The following is a 21,517-nucleotide window of genomic DNA, read 5'->3' as shown; positions in this document are numbered from 1 at the left end:
AGAAAACATTTACAATACAATATGACAAAGGGCTAATGTCATTAATTTGTAAAATTAATAAATCCACAAGAAAAAGATTCTACACCCAATAGAAAATTGGGCAAAGAACACGAACAGTTAATTCACAGAAAAAGAAATACAAATAGTTAATAGATTTATGAAAAGATGTTCAACCTCCCTAATCACTATTTCCTTACTTGCAAGATTGGTATAAATCAAGTTGTCCAATGGCCCAAACGTGGGGATTCTCCAAGGTTCCATCACTACCTGTTGGGTAATCTTAGCAAGGCCATCGCTATGTATCAGACCTACAGGCTCGTGCTGCCTGATCTTTGTCTCCAACCTTTTTTCTTACTTTTACAAATCTTGAGTTAGGCGTGTTAGGAAAACACTTAATAGCCTACCACGTTGTTGAATTAAACGTACAGGTCACTGATTCTAGGACCCAATCCCTTCTTTGTCTCAAGGACAACATCTGCATCTCTCTTCAGACACTTTCCAACCATCACCACAAATCACTGGCTACCTCCAACCAGCTGGGGGTTTGGGGGGGGGCAGTGGGGGGGGGAGTTAGCTAAATTAACATTCACTTTAAGGCAAACACAGCAGCAAAACTAACAAAGGGCCGGAAATTTAGAGTTCAGTCTGATATTCCTTAAACAGAGTATTGTTCCTCACACAAGGAAGGGTCAGAGGAAGATGGGTTGATGGGGCTGGAATGTGGATTCAATGGGACATTTCCTCCAAGGGTGCCTGCCAATATCTACAGCCTTGGAGAGAGGGATTTGTTCAGCTGGCTTGTTGCAACACTTCAGCCTTCTCTGTTATTATCAAGAATTTAAGGGGCACTCCGGGACTCCAAAATGCCTTATAAGAATCATTTACAAGCAACACTTCCATGATGCCTTGAGAACACCGAAGTGGCAAGTGGCCGTCACCATCTCTTTGAGGAAGAGAGAGCACGATGGGGAGGAAGACGGGGCTTCCCATGTGGGTCGGCATCTCAGACACAGAACTGAAACAGTTCACAGCTGCCCACACAGAAAAAGAAGGGGAGAGAAAGGATGCAAATGAAAGGACGACTTTGACGTGACACATAAATTTTATAGAAGAGTAACTTTACAAAAAAGTATTCATAAAAAAATAATTAACGTGGAGCTGCTCTTTGGAAGTCTAAATCATATTTAAACCTACTGAACTCCCTATAGGAACATCGTCGTACAACTTCCCTGTAGAAAGACTTTCAGAGGTAAAATGTATATTGAAGCACGTCTGCTAAAATGTCTTGAGGTGTGTGTGTATCATTGGGTTTGCCACGTCGGGACATGAGCCTCCCAGGCCTTAGTCACGTTGGAGACCCACTGGGGCCACCAACTAGTCATTCCTTCCTTCTGGCACTGACTTCACGCCCTGGCAGAACGTTCTAGGTTCTCTTCAGCTCTATCAAATGCCTGGGCAGTACCATGTACCTTGCTAGTGGTGGATGGGAAGATCCATCATGTCCTGCTTGTACAACCTTCCCTGAGGTCCAAGAGAACGTTTTGAAAACTGGAAGGTTCCTAAGCCATTGGAGGTGATGACATCCCAGGCACAGAGAACTTTCTAGGCCTGCTTTTCAAGCTCCGTGAGTGTGCCCATCCAGGCTCCTCTACAGACCCAAGCAAACTCACATGCTCCCCAGACCCTGATCCAAAACTTAGCTCCCCCTTCAAAGTATCCGTACTGCCCCAGGGCAGTGTCGGGGGGGGGGGGGGGGGGGGGGGGGGGCAGGTGCTCACACCTCGGCCTGTCCCTCACAGCGCTTACCACAGAACACAGAAACCATCCATCTGGTGTTTCTTTCCCCTCCTGGGCCTGGAGCTTCCCCTTTCTGGACCCCAGCTTCCAGCCTGTGCTTCTCTCCTGTGAATCTTCCCATTGTCATTTTTTTTTCAAGGAAGGGAGTGGATTCCTGCTGTCTTGGATAAGAGGATTTCCAGAAGCAGGGCCCCACACAAGAATTTTTGGGCACATGAGTTACTGAGGAACTATTCTCAAGAGAACTCTGTAAGCAAGTGAGGGAAGCAGGACCTGGCCGGGGAAGGAGCTGGGTGACCGGGGCTTTGCTGGATTCCAGCCACAGCCTGATCCCGTGGGAGCTCTGGGGTGTGAATAACTCCACGGACTTGTCCCACCTTCAGACAGGCAGGCCAGCCTTTGTACCCCCGTGCTAGTCAGTCGTCTGGCTAGTCGTCTGGGAGGATGGGGGTGAGCTCCCAGGCACTGCCCCGCAAGAACTGATCTCAGGACGAGGGAGCAACTAAGACTCAGAAGCAATCCACTTTCTCCCATCCGCCGTCCAGCTGGGAGGAAGTGGCCGCCCGCATGAGCTGGCCAGGCGAGGTGCAAGGCTGAGCTGCAGGGATGGGGACAGACACTTGCCAGAGCTCTGGACCAATCACACCCCTGCAGCTGTTGCACAAAGGGTCCCTCCCTCTTCGTCTTCACAGAGCCTCCCACTCACAGGTGTCTCCAGCCTCCCCAAGAATAAATGAGGGGCCGTGCAAACCCTTGAAAGTCCCCAGCTCAGCTTCCTGTGAGGAAGGCAAACATCGAGCACTCAAGGAGCTCGAGGAGGTGGGAAAAGGCATCCAAAGCTCTCTTCAAGGAGAGCAAAATCTCCTGGGTTCTTAGCTCTCGGTTCCTCCAAACTCCAGGGCCCTCACTCCCGTTCTGTCGGGGCACCTGGACAACACGTTCATCTGGCCTCAGAGCCTCCCTGGGACGCTGGCTAAGCCCTCCAGTTTCTGTTCCAGCCTCGAGACTACGTGTCTCTCATCTTATTGATCCACTGGAAGGTCCCCGGAGGGAGAAGGGCAAACACAGCACAGAAAGGTTGGAAAGCCAGCCCTTGGCAGGAAAGCCCAGAGGAGACGAAGGACCCGCTTCGTTTCCTATACCGTCTTCCCGGTGGTAGAGCCATGACCTCAGCAACTGGGGCGGGAGGGGGGCTGGGGGGCTCCAACCAGTTAACAGGACCCAGGCAGTCCCAGTCTCTAAGACAGTACAGGGGAGGGCTTTCCATGGAGAATTCCCAGGGGGGCAAACCCCACAGAGCCCCCCTCTAACAGACGAGAGGGACATGCAGTCTGCAAGGCCTCAGCAGAAACCAAAGCGGGAAGGAGAAGTAGCTGGCCTCAAGACACACACAGCAGCTCAGAGGTTCGAATTCTAGACGCTTCTTAGACTCTCCCTGAGTGAGGCCAGAGAGGTGGGGGAGGGGGGTAAGCGGGGTTGATTTCAAAATTCCCCATGTCCAGGCTGTCGCTCATACCAATGACATCAGACCCTCTGAGAGGGGCCCAGGCATGAGCATTTTTATAGCCTTCCCAGGGGGTGCCAATGTACAAGCAGAGCTGAGAACGGCCTAGAAATCTGATAGGAATAGAGCTGTGTAAACTGAGGACACCAGCAAATGCATCTCAAAGCAGCCTTTCAGGAATGGAAGGAATAGAATTTTCTAAAAGCAAACTGAGTCGGGTCTTCAGCACCCCTTTCCGCATTACTAATATCTCAAAGGGGAGAGAGGGTGGTGTAGAGCATCCCAAAGGGTTGGTGTAGACAGGGACAGAGCTAGCTGATGCAAAGGGCCCCGCGACATGCAAACCCGGGCACCACACCACAGAAGCCAGGAAGCGAGCCCTGGGCCCCAGAGACAAAGGAAATGCTCACTGAAGGCCCACAGCTTCCCTTTTTGGGGCCTGTCCCCACCTCTTCTCTGAGTCCTGCCCTGCCCCCCTCCTGGGGAGAGGGGGCGATAATCTGGAGCTCCTGGGTTGGAGTAGAAAGTTACCTTACACAGTGCCTCATACTATGGTGTTAAAGACTGTCTCATCAGGTCTCCTGAGGGACTCTGCTTTGTAACCAAGCGGTGCTTACAGAGGAGACAGGGCTGACCCCTGTGTACTTCAGCCCCTTGGTATAGGGGCCGGAAGAAGTGTCGATGGCAAACAGGAAGCCCCAGCCCTATTGCGCCACCCGAGGAAGGAGACTAGAGTTGTGGCCTGGGACCCTGCCAAGTTCTAGAGATTACCAAAGATTCCACCTCCTGGTTCCTGAACCTGAACCTGTCCCAGACATGGGCAAAATTCAGGCTGCCTGGGAAGGAAACGGTACACCTTGCCTTCCACCTTTATTCAATAAAAGGCCCACTTACTGGCCAGGCCTGGGTCCTCTCTGGGGTCTGTTCACCTCACTGATCCCCCCTTCCCTGAATGTACCTCCTCTGTCCCCTTTTCCAGGCGTTCAGGATCCACCCTCACAGCTCTCCCAATCACTCCACTCAGGAAAGAGTCTGGGGAGTGGAAGGTATTTGGTAAGAGGTGGGCAGGTGGAAAAGGGCTTAGCTCAGGAGAACTAGCAGAAGACTAGTCTCAGGAGGCACCTTGACACCTTCCCCCACCAGTCAAGAACAAAACAATCACACTATTATTATTGGGCTAATAACAAAACACCAGATGTGACTCATAGACAGCTACCATAAATGAGAGTTTACTGTGGGCCACCTAGTATCTGCTTTGGCTCATTTAATTCCCCCAACAACCCCATGGAGAAACCTCAGTATCCCCATTTTGCAGATGAAGCATATGAAGCACAAAGAAGCGAAGTAACTTGTCCCCAAATACACAGCCAGGAGGGGAGTGGGGTCAAACCTGGGACCGTGTGAGTTCTGGCAAAGCAGAACCCTATGGAGGTGAAGGTTAAAAAAAAGAGTTTTCAGCTAAAACTCAACTGAGCCAGCCGCATCCTTGAGGAGGAGTCACTCTGGAGCGTGGACCAGAAGGCTCTGGAGGGCTCATTAAGTACAGATTCCTTTTCCCCACCCCACCCCCCAGCTTCTGATTCAGTCCTTGTGGATGGGGTCTGAGGATGTGCATTCCTAACAAGCAAGCTCCCCAGTGACGCTCGCATTGCTGGTAACAAGGCTTTAGAAGCTTTATCTTCTTCCTTCCAAGAAAGAACCCACAGGGAAGGCTTCATTTTCACCATTTTATAGATGAGGAAACAGAAGGTCCCAGAGGTTAGGTCACAGAGCCGACATGAAGCCCAGGACTCCTTCTGTGATGCCCTGGCTAAGCGCTGGATATGGGGGGTTCTGAGCAGGGCAGGCAGGAAAGGGGGGGCGGGGGAGGCTTCCGCTGCCAGCCACAGCGGGCCCGGTGGGCCTGGGGAAGGCAGGCAAGTGAGTCAATGGCTGGACAGACAGGAGGTAGGTAGAGCAGACCCTGCAAGGGGCCAGGGATAGAGACCCCCGGCCAGGGACTTGGGCACCTGCCACAGACCCTAAGTCACACCTACCCCTGTCCAAAGAATGAGCTACCCCTCACGCTCACAGGTCCCACAAAATACCTGCTCCCCCAACCCGGAAAAAGCCGGGGGGCCTGACTGATGACAGGTATGAGGCCCCTGCTGACGGGAAACTTGGCTCCCATCCCCAGAGGCAGCCCCTGCCTGGCCCACCCTCTCCAGATGAAGAGCTGAGATTCCAGCCATGCCAGGCTCCCTGAGAGCAGCTTGATCTGCAAAGCCCCTGCTCTTCCCGCCGCCAACTGGGACCCCAGCCCGCTCTGCTCAGGCCTTCTGTGCACAGGGCTGAGTCCCCAGTGTGGCCGGAGCAGAGATCTGAGGAAATGGTCCTGGGATTCCTGCCAGAAGGGCCTGCCTCCCATTCCACACCAGCGGACGCGGGGCCAGGTGAGTGACCTGGAAAGTCACCACTGGGACTCACCCAAACAGCCACCTCACAGGCCCGGATGAGCAACTACTTGCTTGTAGGAAAGTCCCACCAGTGTCCACAAGCTTTTGACCTTCTGGATGGATGTTTAGGAGGAAACCCAAAGGCCCTTAACCTCATATCAGAGAACCAGGGAGTTGGAGCAGGACAAAAAAAAAGGCATTAAGGTAAGTAAAAACTCTAGACAGAAAAAGCTGTGTGTGTCTGTGCGTGTGTGTGTGTATGTGTGTGTGTGTAGAATTTAGATTCTGGCTCAGAGGAACCAGAGACCTAGAAAGCCAACCTTCCAATTCGACAGACCCACCAAAGAAGGACCTGTCACATCTGCCTCCCTAAAGCAGCCCCTTCATCACCTCCCACCGGAGGGGCTCTGCCAAGATTACCCCCTCCTGGGCTAAGATTCAGCAACATGCAAACCTGTGTATGGCTGAGGGGGCCTGAGGCAAAGAGTGGGAAGTCGGCACTGGCCCTAATAAGGCAAAGAAGATGAAGCATCCCTTGACCGGCATCTCTCAAAACCAAGGGCTATTTTATAGGGTAGTTTCATGTTCGACCTTGTGAAGGGCAAATTAAGCGTTCCTGCAGCCCGATAATTATGGGATTTAGGTGGCGCCCTGTCCCACAGGGAGGGCCTGAGGCCTGCATCAGTCCTTGTGCCTCGAGCCCCCACTCGCTGTCTGTGGCTAGTCTCTCAACTCTGCGGGGATGTGCTGACCTATGCGGGCAGGTGAGGAGGGGCTGCCTCCAGCTCCCCATTTCCTACCAGCACAGGTTTCTTTCTGGCCACTCTTCCTGTTTACTGAGTGATTTCTCTGAGACTCATCTCTGACCTCACTTCCCCTTCCTCAGGGAACCCCAGCAGCTCTTCCTTTTTTGGTGCTAGAGGCTAAGATTGAGCTTTGTGTGCAGAGATCTTGGGGATTCTGCTCCTTGCTACCTGGGGCCAGGATTGGAAACCCAAGAGCCAGGATTGCAGACTTCCTCCAACCCCCACCCCCCTCCGCAGCCAAGATGGGCAGGTTCCTGGCACTCCAGAAGCAGTAAGGAAGAAAAAGCAAAAGAAGAATCCAGTGTGTGCTGAGCCCTCCCCTGGGAAAGCTATGGGGGGATGGGGGGATCTTACACCCACCCTCCTTTCATGTCCTTAACACCCTGTGTGTGGAAAAATTCACCCTCACACAGCAGATCTCAGATCCTTCCTAGTACCAGGAAAGGCGGCTCATCTGGGGGTTTCCAGAGCATTTCCAGGAGGCTGAGGGGGAGTTTTCCACAAAACCACATTCATACCCTCTGCCTGCCCCGCAGCCAGCGACTAACCCTCAAGAAAAATCAGCACCATGAAACACAGAACTTCTCCTCCAAATGGGCTTCAAAGGTCAGCTCTGTAAAATCTTTACACTCCCCCGACTGTCTAGGATTAAAAGAGCAGCCTCCCACTGGGCAGAGAGAAAACAGGCAGAGCCAGGTAAAGAAACTTCCAGAGTCCAGTGGGCAGGTCTGTCCCTCCCACACATAAATCCTCACTGACTCGCTGGAGAGCCCGACAGGCCCTTCTGGGAGCTCACTTACCAAGGAACTTAAAGCTTTTCCCACAGAACAAGGTGTCCCACTGAAAAGCCACTTAATCCACTCCCGTGGCGCCTAAACAGAGCCGCACGACCTGGTTTCCCAGTTCTGGGTCCCGAAGCTTCCCGACCCCCTTTCACCTCAGGGTCGACCTGAGGCTGGAGCGTACACACCATCTCCCCTGCTCCCCACCCCACTGCACCATGTCCCTGATCACCTTGGCACATACACAAGAAAGCAATCCTTGTCCCAAACGTCTGTGTGATCAACTGTAGGATCCCATATGGAGCTTCGGGAAGAGGGCGCCGCCTACCTAAGGCTACCACCCATCTCTCCGGAGCCCTTGGGGCCTCACGGATCCCACCAGCTAACGTCCTCCCTGCACGCCAGCCGCCCCCCACCCCCGCCTGCCGACAGAACATTCAGCAGCCATACCCCCGATTTAGCAGGTCCAGTTGAGCCCCAGGATCTGGAACACACACGAAGGATGCTCGAAATTGAAATGTTGAGGCTGTCATGCTCAACCTTCAAGAAAGATGGTCCCAATAACCCACCTCTACCTGGTTTGGACCTTACTCACTGCAAGACAGCTCTGAGGTTCAAGGCACGGTGAACCCCAAGTGCACCCACTCAAACCCACCACAGAAGCCGCCGTCTGGGGCCTGAGGTCCAGCTGCCAGCAGCCAGCAAGCCACACCGCGGCCAGCTCCGGGGGCCGGGAGCACTGCATTCGTCAGTGCCTGGCTGCCTGCCCCCCACCCCAGGGGAGGATGGCAGGGGCGGGACGGATGGCCAGGGGCTCGGAGCCCTGCCTGAAATGAAACCACCCAGGACCAAACACCACCACTCTATCACAGGGCTCTTTCTTTCCTTGTTATGTAAAACAAACATGTTTATTTCTTTGACACATATAGAGAAGCAAAAAGATTATTGAATGATTCCAATTCTATGAGATACCTAGAACAGGCAAATTCACAAAGACCGGACGTGGAATTGAGGTTACCAGGGGCTCGCGGGTCGGCAATGGGAAGTTGATGTCTGATGGGTCCTGGGTCTTTGTGGGGGATGACGGAAGAGTTCTGGAGATGGAGACTGGTGATGGTCGTGCAAGGCTGGGAGTACACGTTTATGTCACTGCTCTTGTCGGAATGATCATGTCCTGCCAAATTCTTATGTTGAAATCCCAACCCAAAATGCGATGGCATTAGGAAGTGGGGCCTTTGGGCATGATTCAAGGGGCTGGCTCCCCGCTCACCAACGGGATCAGTGTCCTTCTCAGAGACCCCACGGAGCCCCCCCATCCTTCCTGCCACCTGAAGGTATAATGAGAAGTCTGAGACCCAGAAGAGCCTCCCATCCACCCGTGCGGGCACCCTGACTTTGTACTCCCAGCCTCCAGGACTGCAAGAAAGGCTTCTCTGGAGTTTGCGGCTCACTCAGTCTGTGGTATCCTGCTACAACAGACCGGACAGCCCCTGAACTGTGCACTTAAAAATGATGAAAAGGACAAATTTTCTATCATGTATATTTTACCATCACTAAAGATAAAAAATAAAAATATTTAACTTAAGAAAAGACTAAGATCAGTATCTCCCTCAAATTTCACCACTCAAGAGACAATCACCATGAACATTTGCCTGTACATCCTTCCAGAGACAAATGGAGCGGAGGATATATTTTACAAAGAACACAGTTTGGTAACCTGCTTTTGAGAAGTATTGTATTTTCCCACGGTAATAAATGCACATCACTCCCCTATCTTTTTGGTAGCCCAGTGGTATTCCAGTGCATAGATATGCAGGTCTTCCCTGCCACCCAAAAGCAGAGTGCTCTTATGAATGTTTTCGTTAGCCGAAGGGGCATAAAGCAAAGAAACAATTACCATTAATTTATATGGGAAAATGTTGGCGTTCCCAGACCCAAAAATAACCTCTCTTAGGTTCTTCTGATACCTTGGGAAACATCTTGCTAACAGGTATACAAGGGATCGAGTCCCGCATCGGGCTCCTGGCTCAGCGGGGAGCCTGCTTCTCCCTCTCCCTCTGCTGCTCCCCCTTCTTGTGCTCTCTCTCTCTCTCTGATAAATAAATAAAATTTTTTTTAAAAAATCCTCTTCAGATTTCTTTCTGTTAGCAAAACAGGTACTAACGTAGATCTTTCATAAAAACCAAGCAGCCTAAGGCAAACAACTTTGAAAAAGCGAGGGATACCTGGACCATAACTAACACGTTTGCTTTTTGTTGGGGTTTAGTCTGCATTTCGGTGGTTGTTATTATTGCAAAGAATGCTGCAAGGGACATCCCTGTGCACATATTTTTCTGCATTTGTCCAATTATATCCTTAGGATAAGATTTCCTACCTGTGCAATTGCTGAGTCAGGGACTCCCTCGGGAGGACTGTCAACAGAGCTTTATGAGTAAAATCACAGCAGGGATGTCAAATTCTGCCATACAAAGGTCTCTTTCACCACGTGGACTCTTCTCGGCTTTCACTTGGGTGTCCATGGCATGGCATAGCAGTTCAGGAAAGTAGGGACTGTCCTTTCCATAAGAAACCAGCCCCCTCCCTCCCCACCGCCCTGGCCACCTCCTCAGGGGACACACCACGCCTGTGTCGTAAAGAGAAGCCGCTACACCAGGAAGGCAGACGGCAGCTGGGCTAATATCTGCTGAATTCCCCTTCACTAGCAGGAAAGATCACAGCAGAACTCCAGGATGGCCCAGTGCCACCCATGCAGTTATTCAGCATTTATCACTGGTCACAGCCTAGATGTGACAGCCACGAGCAGGTGTACTCAGTTTCCTCACCTAGCCGAAGGACAGCCTCTCTCCAAAGCGTTATGATCGGCCATTCACAGGCCATCAGAATACCCACTCCCAAATCCGCCGGGGCGCCTTCTATCTTAACCAATGAGCAGCAGATGGCTGCCTGAGTGATGTGTACCAGGCTCCCGTCCGACTGATACACGTCACAGTATCACCGGGAGATAGTTAGAACTGCCATCTTACACTTGGGGAAACTGAGCCTCAGAGGCCTTCATGACTGTTTAACTGCAGCCTAAAGCCTATCCTAGGTTGCTTTCCCCCCGAAGTTGACCCTAAAACAAGGATCCGAGTGCAAGTGGAAGGGGGCTGGAAAGTGAAACAGGGAAGGGACAGCGGCCTGTGAAGGAAGCCAGTTACAAGGCAACTCTGACGGACAACATAGCACCTGGCCCCACGCCACCCCAGCAGAGAAGCGAGGGAGCTGGGGTATTTATATACCTTCTCTCATCAGTCGCTGGTTGAGGCCAAGGGAACACAGGAAGGATGCTGACAGTATCTATCACATTGCCCAATATCATGCGGCTGGAAATGGTAAAACGCCATTCAAACTCCAAATCCAATACTCTGCATTACTCGTTCAGAAATGAGCAGTTGATCACTTAACTGAGTGTCAACTACGGGGAAACGCCATGCTGGTGAAATAAGCCTACTTTGCCAAATCACTTTGGGTTGAGATGTCCAAGGACAGCACAGGTATCTTTTTGTCAAGTTTTATCAATGGGATGAATAGGAAAAGCCCTTCTATGTCATTTTGCTCATCCCAAGGGAATTAGCCAAGAGCCCTTCCCTGCCCCCTTCTTCGGCGTAAGGTTTCCCTCTCTGAATCAGCCACAGCTGGCTCGGGCAGGAGTCCTGCAGCCTCAAGCTGTCATCCCAAGCAGATATATCAACCTGTGATTACAGGCTTCAGAGTCTGCCGGCCATCCCAGGGATGATCAAAAATGACCCACTGGACGCCCTGCCGGCCGAGTCTGGAGGATGTCCCTGTTTACTGTGCCTGCTTCCCCTGTGCCTCCCGCCCTACCCTCTCCCTCCAACCTCACATACCCTCCATGGGAACCCACAGTAGGCCAAAGAACTGAAACCAGCAATCACAGATCTGCAGGAGCTTACCCCACCTTAAGGACTCACTTAAAATTCTTCTGGATATGCAGGGAGGTGTTTAAATAGGACAGTGTGTCATTAGGGTAAATCACTGGACCATATTGTAAGGAGTGGTGGGAGAAACAGGGAAGTAGCAGAAGGGGACCGCTGCCCTAGTTTTAGAAACCCAGTGGTAGCAGTTCTCAGCAGCTCTATCTTGAAGTCGGAAACTGGCCGTCCTGTTCTGTTCCAAGCACACTGCTGAGACCTGCCCAGTTTCTCACCCTGCGGGAGAGAAGGAGACGCGGGCAATTCCCAGTCCCTTTCCTGGCATTCCCAGCAGGATTTTCTGGCAGTCGGGTCTCCCAGTGAGGACACCTCCGGCCCGAGTATCCTAGGGAGGACTGAAGGCAATCATCCGGCCAACGTTCTTTTGTGCTGTGGGCCAGTCATCAGCACTCCAGCAGAGGTGCCAGGATGTGCAGTCCTGGGCACCTCTCCAGCCAAGTCTCTTGGCCGTTCCTAAGCAGCTCACGCACAGAAGGCAGACACGAAACTTGGCTCCGGCGCCCCACGAAATAGACCAAGAAATCAAAGCAAAACCAGGGGGTGACTGAAAGGTCCCGGGTAGGACAGCACAGCTGAGAAACGGAAGGCTTGAGGATGGAAAACAGGTGTAGGGCATCTACCACTGCTAAGTGACCTCTAAGAGGACACAAACTGGAGAGAGGGCTGCGGCCCCGAACAGAAGCTGTGTAGAAATGCAGAGACGGGGGCTCTGGAGCCCCGGGGGCGGGATGAGACCCTCCTCACGAAGGTGGGGATGCCAGAACCGGAGGCACAGGTAATGCACGCCCTGGCCCACGCAGTCAGGTACAGAGGGCACCCCTTCCCCCCCCACCCCCGCCTTCCCCTGGAGGGGGCATGCCAGGCTCCCTAAAGATGCCCCTCATCCTAACTGGATTTCAACAGCACAAAAATGATGGCAAGGAGCATGGTATACATCTCGGCTCTACCCCAGCTAGATCATCCTGTCTCCCGATAGGCCGCCCCTGCTCTCCGGTGTTCTGAAGCTGGGGGGGGGGGGGACTCACAGCCCAGCCTCCCCAGCCCAGCCGACACTCCCAGGTGCCCAGGCGGGCGACATCTCTGACTCCCTTCCTTCTAGCCAGGGCAAGAACCACCTACCATCTTTCCCAAACTACCCCACCTCTCCGAGCTCAGCCACCACGTGTGGCCCTCTTCTAGTGGGCTGCCCTGTCCAGAGGAAAAAGCACAGCTGGTGCCCACACTCACCACCCCACTCCAGGGTCTCTGATCCCAAGTGGGCACCTCCCAAGCTGACTCCACACTTAGTCCCTGGGACACCGCATTTGGACACAAGTTAAAACAAAACAAAACAAAAAAACACCTCCCCTCAAAAAACCCAATCTATCTTAGCCATGAGAAGTTTCTTTAATTCCTCAGACCACCTGCAGAAAAACTTCCCAGTAAATAAGTGAAGATTGATAAGTAAAATAAATCCAACCCCAGATTCCTCCTCCAGAAGCTCTGGAAACAAGGTCCCTGGCTCTGAATCCCAGCTGTTTAAAAGAATCATTGTTTCCAATTCTTTCCTCCCATTGTACCAAGATCAGCTGGGGCAGGAACAGAGTCCCACTCCAGGATGAATTATTATTTGGCAGCTCCCTGGTTCAAATTTTCATTCATTACATGAAGGTACTTACTAGAAACCTGGCCCACGCTAGTCACGGCCTCCGTCCTCTGGGAGAACCCGGATTCCCGACACCTGGGAATGAAGTACGTGCAGCATTGAGAAGCGCAGCCCTGGGCCCCTGCTGTCACTGAGTGGCAGAGGTGCGCCAACAACCCAGGAGCCACAGAGAGCCCCACAGTAAGATGGATCCCTCTGTCGCCCTGCCGGGCCACCGCGCTGCTCCGAGCTGTCCCCTGGGTTCTCCCAGTTTAAGAGCTGAATGCAAAGCAGGCGCCCGAAATGCAGAAGTGCCTGGGTCGCCCAATGAGCCTGCCCCTCTCGGGCGAGAGAGGACGCAAAGCTGAGGTCCCCAACGACCTCGGCGCTAGCTCGGGAGGCGGGCGGGAGACCGCAACGGGAAGTGCCACGAGCACCGAGGGCCCCAGCGCCCCCGCGCCCTGCAGAAGGGGCCTCGGGCGCGCCGCCTGCCCCCGCCGGGTGCTGGAACCCGCCTCTGGGGAACTGTCCGTTGGGCAGGGAAGATGGGGACCCGCTTAGGGTCGGGCACTCCCCAGCGCTGTCTGGGCCTCCCATCCCTGCACCTGCTGCCCGGCCCCAGCTCGCCAAGGAGTCCCGGGAGCCCCGGGGATGGGGCGGGGGCGCCTTCCCGTCGCCGCCCTCGGTGCGGAGGGAAGGAAGGACCCCCAGGGGTCGCAGGGGGAAGACGAGCTTGGAGCTACAACTTTCTCCGGCCAGAGGCGGGGCGCGCAGGGGCTGGCTCCTCCGCGGCCCCGGGGGGTCCGCACGCCCGGGAACCCCCAGCGGCCCCGGGAGGAGAGAGGAGACCAGGGCAGGCGAGGACTGAGGCGCTGACCTGGACCAGGCTGGGAACACCGCGGGAAAACTTTCGGCGAGGCTGGAGGGAGGCCGGGGAGAGAGGACCGGCCCGCGCCCGGCACCTTGCGCCCCGCATCCCGCGCCCGGTGCCCCGCGCCCCGAACCTTGCCTGCGTCCTGAGCCGGCTGCATCGCCCGCGGAGTTGGAAAGTGGGGGCGCCTCGCCACGGGCGGGGGTGGGGGGGCGTTGCTCCAGCCCGAGCCTGGGTCTGCGAGCGGCGGGCCCGGCTCAAATCCAGCCGGGCAGCGCAGGCGGCGGCGGCGCGATTGGGGGTCGGGCGCCCCGCCTTCCTCGCCTCCCCTCCGCCCCTCCCGCCCTCTCTCCCGCCCCCCTGCCTTTATCCGTCCCTACCGCGTCCGATCGGCCTCTCTCCCCGTCTTTCTCTAGCTCTCCATCTCTCCCCCGCCCCTCTTCCCTCGCCTTTCTTCCTCCCCGCGTCTCCCGCCCTCCCTCCCTCCCTTTCCCCCCTCCTCCCCTCCCCTCCTCCTGGGGGGCGGAGCTTCTCCCCTCCCCCCCAGACAATGCTGGGGCTGCGCGTCCCCGCCTCCCCCCCGGGGGGGGGGGGGCGGGGGCGGCCGGGTTTCTCCCGGGGGGGGGGGGGGGGGGGCGGGGAGGGGGTAGGAGTGCAGGGGTGGAGAGGATGGACTGGCTCCCCTCACCCCTTTCGCCGCTGCCCTCTTCAAGCCGGATGGAGTCTTGGCCCAAGCCCCTTGGCTCGCCCCGCGCTGTGACAGCCACTCCCAGGGAACAGTCCCACTGCCCCGCAGAGCCCACCTCGAGCGCCCCGGATTCCCCAGAGAGTGTGGGATTCATTTTCTAACACCCCGCCTTCTTCCAAAAGGGGTTTGAGCTGAGCGCGGGCTAAGCAAGCCCCCTTCGACAGGCGGGTGGGTAGACGTGACCGTGAGTGAAGGAGGCCAAGTTTCTTTGTCCACCTCTCACCTCCCTCTCTCATCCATCCCTGGACTCGGAGGACTCTCAGTGCAGAGGAAGGCTTGGAGCACCCCAGCTGCGGGGCCCCTTATCTATTTCCTTCCTCTTATCACAACCCCCCCCCCCACCACCATCACCAAATACATGCCCCAACCCTGCAGGGTGAGTCCCCATGTCTAAAGGGAAGGGAGCCTAATGGTTAATGGGTAGCCAACCCCCAGGGTGCAGCCGGCTCTGCTCATCCCTCCTAAAAGCCAAACATTCTTTACTAAATTCATTGTTTGGATCTTGGAATGTGTCTCCCTTAGAAACAATGTTATAAATGGTGATGTGCTTCCCAGCCCAGCCACAAAAGCCTTTGAACCCAAAATGCAGCTGTAGGGTGGTGCTGAAAACTGTGTCAGCTACCCTGGAACAAGAAGGCCACTGATCCGCGTTTTCTGTAGGAAAAAAAAAATTATCTACTTGTACTTTCCCCTTGACCTCTAAACACAAAGCTCTCCCATTAATATTCTCCCCTACCCCTCAGCCACTACTCTGTATTGGTGAGCTTCTTTCCTTTGCAGGTAACATGAACACCGTCAGGGGAATGTATTCTGAGGACATGGTATTTTCTCTAGGACCTCAGGTCAGAGCTGCAGGGAGAGCTCAGTAAGAGGCAAATCCAGAGCCGGGAGGGCTTCCAGGAACCCAGGAAGTCTTCTCTGAGAGGCCAGCTCTTCCCTTCCCTCATAGATTGGCCTTCCCTACACCCCGGACCCATGACAAAGGGTGGCCCCCATTTCCATCCCTGGGGCTTGGGGCTCCCCTTTTGAAGGAAGCAGCCTTGCGGAGCTGGAATCCCTTAGTCGCTACTCCAGTCTCCCGAGAGCAGCTCATTGGCCCAGCTTGGGTCAGGTGACCATCCTATGACCAATCAGCTGAGGTGGGTGACTCCTCTTGGGCAAACCGCGGGCAGGAACCCTGCCCTTAGGCGCTGTTTAAAACACAATCTAGGCCTTGGGGCCCCTGGTTGGCTCAGTGGGTTAAGCATCAGACTATTGGTTTCTGCTGAGGTCATGATCTCAGGATCCTGGGATCAAGCCCCGGTTGTGTTCCTCACTCATCTGGGAATGTGCTGGAGATTTTCTCTTCCTCTGCCCACCCCCACTCTCTCTCGTTTTCTGTTTAAAATCTTAAAACAAACAAACAAAAAACAGAATTCATTCCCTTCTACTTATATTTTCCATCTTGGTGAATAAATTGATTAATTCAAGGTACGAGAAAACATCTTTCTTTTCATCAATTTCCCCATACAGAAGCCACAGAAGAGAAAGGAAAAGGTTCTTATCCTTCCAGGGGGTGTAGGGATGATACATCTGTAACAGATTTAATGCTTCGCAAATGTTCAACTGATACATGAAAGCCCACCCTCAAAACCATCTTTTCTGGCCACCATCCACCCCTGGGGACTGGCCCAAGAGGCACATGTCTCCAGGGAAGCAGCAGATAACCATTGTCTAGAACCGGTTCTCCAACAGAAATACCGTGCAAGCCACGGGTGCAATTAAAATTTTCTAGCTACATTAAAAAAAAAAAAAAAGCCAAGTGAAATTAATTTTAATATATTTTATTTAACCTAATGTATTCAAAATATTACCATTTCAACATGTAAACAATATAAAGACATTACGCATGAGGTATTTTGCATTCTAGTCGTGCACTAAGGCTGAAATTGAGTGTGTATTTCCACTTCAGCGCATCTCAATTCGGACGTTAAATTTTCATCAAAAACACTTGATCTGCATTTAGGCTTTATAAAATTTCTATCTGAAAAAGTCGAGTCACATACCCAAGTTGTTCCAGACGTACTCTAAAGTTACCCAATAACTGAACCGAGTATATCAGTTTTTACATGTAAATGGTACGCCCATGTGGCTTGTGGCTACCATATTGGGACAGTGCAAGTTTAGAGAGTGAGGAAGCCACTGACTGACTCAGAGTCTCAAAATCAACTTCCCTCACCTCTTCAGCAAAGCTAGTGGCAGGAATGTCAAGCATGGCCAGAGAGAAAATGATTTTCCCTATTCCTTATGTCTCCACAGAACGTCACAGGAGGCAGGCTTTGCCACTACATCAGAGTTCTACCACACGCCTGGGGAGAAGGAAGGTATGCAGAGAAGAAATGGAGGCCCAAAGCCCACTCTTATGTTCCCAGTGGATTCTGGGAGAAGAGAGGAAAAAGCAGGAGACAGACAGTCGGAAGGAAAGGTTGCATCCTCCCTGATTGTGACCTTTGACCAGAGTGAGGAGGCCTGTCACTGGGTTAAGGGAAGTTCTGAGGAGATTGCCACACGGGCTGCCTACCTCCTTCTCCCCTGTTCTCAGGAGCTGACTTAGGAGAGGGAGCCGCCTCTTTAAATTCAACTTAGTGGATCACCATGGTTATACAGAGATAGGGCCTGGATTTAGTTTCTGGAGTCACCTGTAAGTCCTGTGTGGCACAGACATGATGCAGAAGTTCCCACCTGCTCCCCAGGACCAGGGGCCTCAGAAGGAAGCTAACTTGTGAGTCCCAGGCTTTCCATGGGGCCTGTCTTAGTTTGAGTTCTCTCAAAAACAGAACCTGAGATAAGGACTTGGGTGCCTCCCTTACTTGGATTGATCCCAGAAAGCAAAGAAGTGAGACAGGGCTGGAGGAGAAGCTAATGAAGGGTGTACAATAGGGGCTCCATTCCTCTGGGGCCCCTTTGAGGAACTGTGTAAAATGTGCCTCAGAACTGTCCACTCTGGGGGCACCTGGGTGGCTCAGTCGTTGGGCGTCTGCCTTCAGCTCAGGTCATGATCCCAGGGTCCTGGGATCAAGCCCCGCATCGGGCTCCCTGCTCCACGGGAAGCCTGCTTCTCCCTCTCCCACTCCCCCTGCTTATGTTCCTGCTCTCGCTAACTCTCTCTCTGTCAAATAAATAAATAAAATCTTAAAAAAAAAAAAAAAAAAAAAGAACTGTCCTCTCTGAAGGTCAGGGGGCTGGGGCACTTATCTCATCTCTACCGGTTGAGGATGACTCCCAGGAAAGCTTACTTCTTCTTACTTCCTGGTTGTGTGGACTTCTTTGGCCTCAAGGAAACATCTGAGGCAGAAAAGCAGGAGCCATGGCCTTCGTCACTTGAGGTGGGATGAGTCGTTGTGCATGAAGCTGTCCACCACGGCTCTGCTGGGGTGAGGGGGGGCTGAGGGGGTGTAACACAGAACACATAAATCATCTGCTCTAAGACACAGCATGGAGAGGACCCAAGCAAGCGGACCCTGGAGGCTAGGTCAGGGGCTGACGGGAGGACATGATGGGGACTCCAAGGGAACACTGGTGAGGGAACATTGGTTAACGTCTTCGTCGGGGAAGTCAGGGAGCACTGCAGAGCTCTGACGGAGGATGGAGCACCCAGTCCATGAGGTACACAAGCCTCAGGCATCAGCAGCCAAACACTCAGGAGTGGGGCCATCATCCCTCAGCATTGTGCTTTCAAGGGATGATCCAGAGCAGGCTTTCTGCAGGGAGGCCTAGGGAAGACCCAGAGGCATCATCTCACATGCCACCACAGGAAGAACTTGGGAAGTCTCTAAGGAGACCAGAGAGACTGTTTGGATTATTGCCTCAGACTCCGTTTTTTTCTGTCTGCTCTGCAAGAGGTAAGAATCTACAAAAGAATATCTAATGAGTTATAGAGAGATAAAGAAGACTAAGGGAGGTCTGCCACTGGGACCCAAATATATGTGGACATGGCTGGCACACTAGCATGTGGGCTGGCTGGAAATCTATTTGCTTGGGAAGCAAAAAAAGTCCTCGTGGGAGATCATTTTCATTCCAAGAGAAGAAGAAACCATGTTTGGTTTGGTCCAGTAACAGAGTTTTAGTTGCCAGAAGGAAGATGAAATTGTCACTCAACTCTGCCCCCAACTTGGCCCTCTGGACACACCAGGGATCCTAGGAAGGTAGAAGCTCTATGTTACAACTCAAAGAACTGTTCCATAAACTGCAGGGAGACTCTGGGGCCCAAGCAGCTATGGATTGGGGACCCTCCTGCTAAGTAACACTTCAGAGACCTCCAGTCCACTCAGGTTCTCCATTTCAAGGGCTTGGTATGTTGACATTACCCAGAAAGTAGTAGATAGCTTGCCAAAACAGTCACAGTTCTTCCCCTCCCTGCAAATAGTTGGCAGTTCCTCCCACAAAAAGGGGGAGCCTACTTCCCACCTTGAATCTGGGTTGACACTGTTGCTTTGGCCAATAGAATGTGGCAGAAGTCACACTGTTCCTTTTCAGAGCCTGACATCAAGAAGCCTTGCATTCTTCTACTCTCTCCACTGGAACATCACTCTGCCATATGAGTAAGCCTGAGCTAGCCTGCTGGAGGGTGAGAGATCTCATGACCCAGAGCCAAGGCAACCCAGCTGTCCCAACCAAGGCCCCCCAGACATGTGAAAGACCCAACCAAAATCTGTAAAGCCCTCTACCCAATTCAGAGTTGACCACTGATGCGTGAAGGAGCCCGGCTAAGTCTAGTCCAGATAGCCAACCAGTACAAGCACGAGCTAAATACATGGTTGTCATCTTAAGCCACTCAGGTCCGGGTTGCTCCTTATACAGCAGTGGCTGTTAAAGAACCTAACAGGATAAAAAAAAAAAAAAAAAAGGTAATTCTGGGTAGTGATGGATGTGCTAACTAACCTTATTGGAGTAATTGTTTTGCAATATACACATATATCAAATCATGGTGCTGTACACCTTAAACTTACATAATGTTGTATGTCAATTATATCTCAATAAAGCCAGAGGGGAAAACACAAAAAATAAAAGCCTTTAATACAAAGGAAGGAAAAGAATTTAATAAGATAAAGTGGGCATGGCTGACATGACCAGGATATTGGCAGACACGAATCTGGAGCCTCCCGGATTTGTTTATGAGCTTATGAGAGAGGCCTCTGGGAATTCTTCCCCCACAGACACCCCACTTCCAAAACCAGTATGGAAGTATAGATAGCTGAAGTCTCGGTGAGCTGGCGAAATTTCTATTTATGGCTGCTAATGTGACCATTTGTTCTCATAAAGTGGAGAGACGTAGGGAAATTTGAGTAACAAAGACTTTGTCACTTGAACCCCACAGGTTTATCTTTCATGGAGAAGGGCTACCTTAATTAAAAGAGTCCACTTTATCCACCACTAAGAAATTTCCATAGCATCTTAAATATTTATACAGTACAGTGTCTGGACTCATCCTTGGAGATGGGAGGGCGGATTACAGCTCTCACCCAGTTGGCACTTAAGTAGGCTCAGGTGCGTGAGTCTCCGGCCCCAGATAGACCTACTTTACTGGATTTTTCCCTCCTCCACTTCAGGTGCAGGCTGGGGAGGGGGAGAGGGGGAAAAAGGAAAGCAAAGGATTCAAAACATATAGCTTAGACTCAGTTCATTTCTTGCAAATATGCATCTTTTCCTAGTAAGTATTTGGTAGAGAGCCGTAAGGCGAAATTCTCTGGGCAGCTATCCCGCTAAACAAAGTGCTTATAAACAGAATTTGCTAACTGAACTCTGTTTCAGATTAGATGGGAGATTTCATATAATTTTTCTAGGGATCTATTCAAGTTTCCTTAACCCCAAGGTTACATTCCACCAAAGCTCCCCCTTGGTCCTTGGGTGTATTGTAGTACTAATTACTTGGTGTGAAAATGTTATCCTATCATAATGCAAAACGCATTCAAAATTATGTTGATAGATGTTTACTAGACATCCGTGGTGTGCAAGATGCCATGTTAGGCATGGTGAAATAAAAGAAATATCAGGATCAAGGAGCCAAAAAAACCTTTAAACAGCATCTAGTCCAACAATGCATTTGGTGGGCTCAGAAACTGAGACTTAGAGAAATCAACTCATGGCACCCTTTGGTTGCAAGAAACAAGCCATTTGAGCCAGCCAAAGTAAAGAGAGATTGATTTTAAAGGACAAAAGTTTCTTGCAGAACTCATGGGAAGGAAGTGAGCCAGCACCAGGAGGGGCTAGACTATGACCTACAGTCTTCTCTCATTCTTGCCCCTCACCTCTCTGTCTCCCTCTTCTCCCTCCCTCCCTCCCTGCTTCTTGTATTGCCTTCTCTCTTCATATCTGCTCCAACTTCTCCCCAGATGGCAGTCTTGATCCCAAAGTCTACATGCACTTAGAGATCCCGTGCCTACCATCAACTCACACAGGCTCTGGGTATCATCAGCTGCGGCTTGCAGCAGAGTAGGGTGGGCAGGTAAGATTGGTCAGTGATCTCAGAAAAGGAAGAAGTGGGCAGAGGGGGAAAGTGCTTGCGTGGAGTCTCATCTGAGTGGTCACATAGTCTGTTCATCTCCCACCTGTTGGTCCTTTCATCTCTGGCAGCCCAGGCCCATGGCCAGGCGGGATGGTCCCTCTGCATGGGACCCTGGCCTCTGGGCATTCTTGAGAGATCCTGGGTGGTGAGTTCCCTGAATGTGCCCTGCCTTCTCACACCTCCATTAATTGGCTCAAGCATTTCCCTTCTCCTGGATGCTCTTTCCTCCCCCTCTCTGCTGGACTCTTTCTCCTATTACCCTTGCTGTAACCTCCATCAGTGCCCTCCACCCTTCATCTTCCCAGTTGAAACATGCATAAAAGATCAGTCGATCATAGCATCTGCTGCATCCCCTAAGTTCCACGGTCCAATTAGAACTCTACTGAAATCCCTTCCCACATTCTGGAGCTACTC

The 21,517-nt window shown here is 52.3% G+C and overlaps 1 protein-coding gene across 4 annotated transcripts in view; it reads right to left on the bottom strand.

Annotated features, from left to right (window-relative positions):
- RASSF2 (Ras association domain family member 2) overlaps window positions 1-14,233 on the bottom strand; it is a 39,943-nt gene extending 25,710 nt beyond the window's left edge. For 2 of the 4 annotated variants that reach the window (XM_035005898.1, XM_035005901.1), the window contains exons 1-2: window positions 14,192-14,233; window positions 12,975-13,036 (exon numbers count right to left, since the gene is read on the bottom strand). The gene's annotated coding sequence lies outside the window, so the exon portion shown is untranslated. Of the gene's footprint in view, window positions 1-12,974; window positions 13,037-13,944; window positions 14,154-14,191 lie in introns of those variants that run through there. The other 2 variants (XM_035005899.1, XM_035005900.1) reach the window with 2 other exon arrangements.
- Window positions 14,234-21,517: the final 7,284 nt, after the last annotated feature.

This window comes from Mirounga leonina, unplaced genomic scaffold, assembly GCF_011800145.1.
Source record: "Mirounga leonina isolate KUSES-001 unplaced genomic scaffold, KU_Mleo_1.0 Mir_150, whole genome shotgun sequence".
Taxonomy (NCBI): Eukaryota; Metazoa; Chordata; class Mammalia; order Carnivora; family Phocidae; genus Mirounga; species Mirounga leonina.
This window is presented reverse-complemented; position numbering and strand designations above follow the sequence as displayed.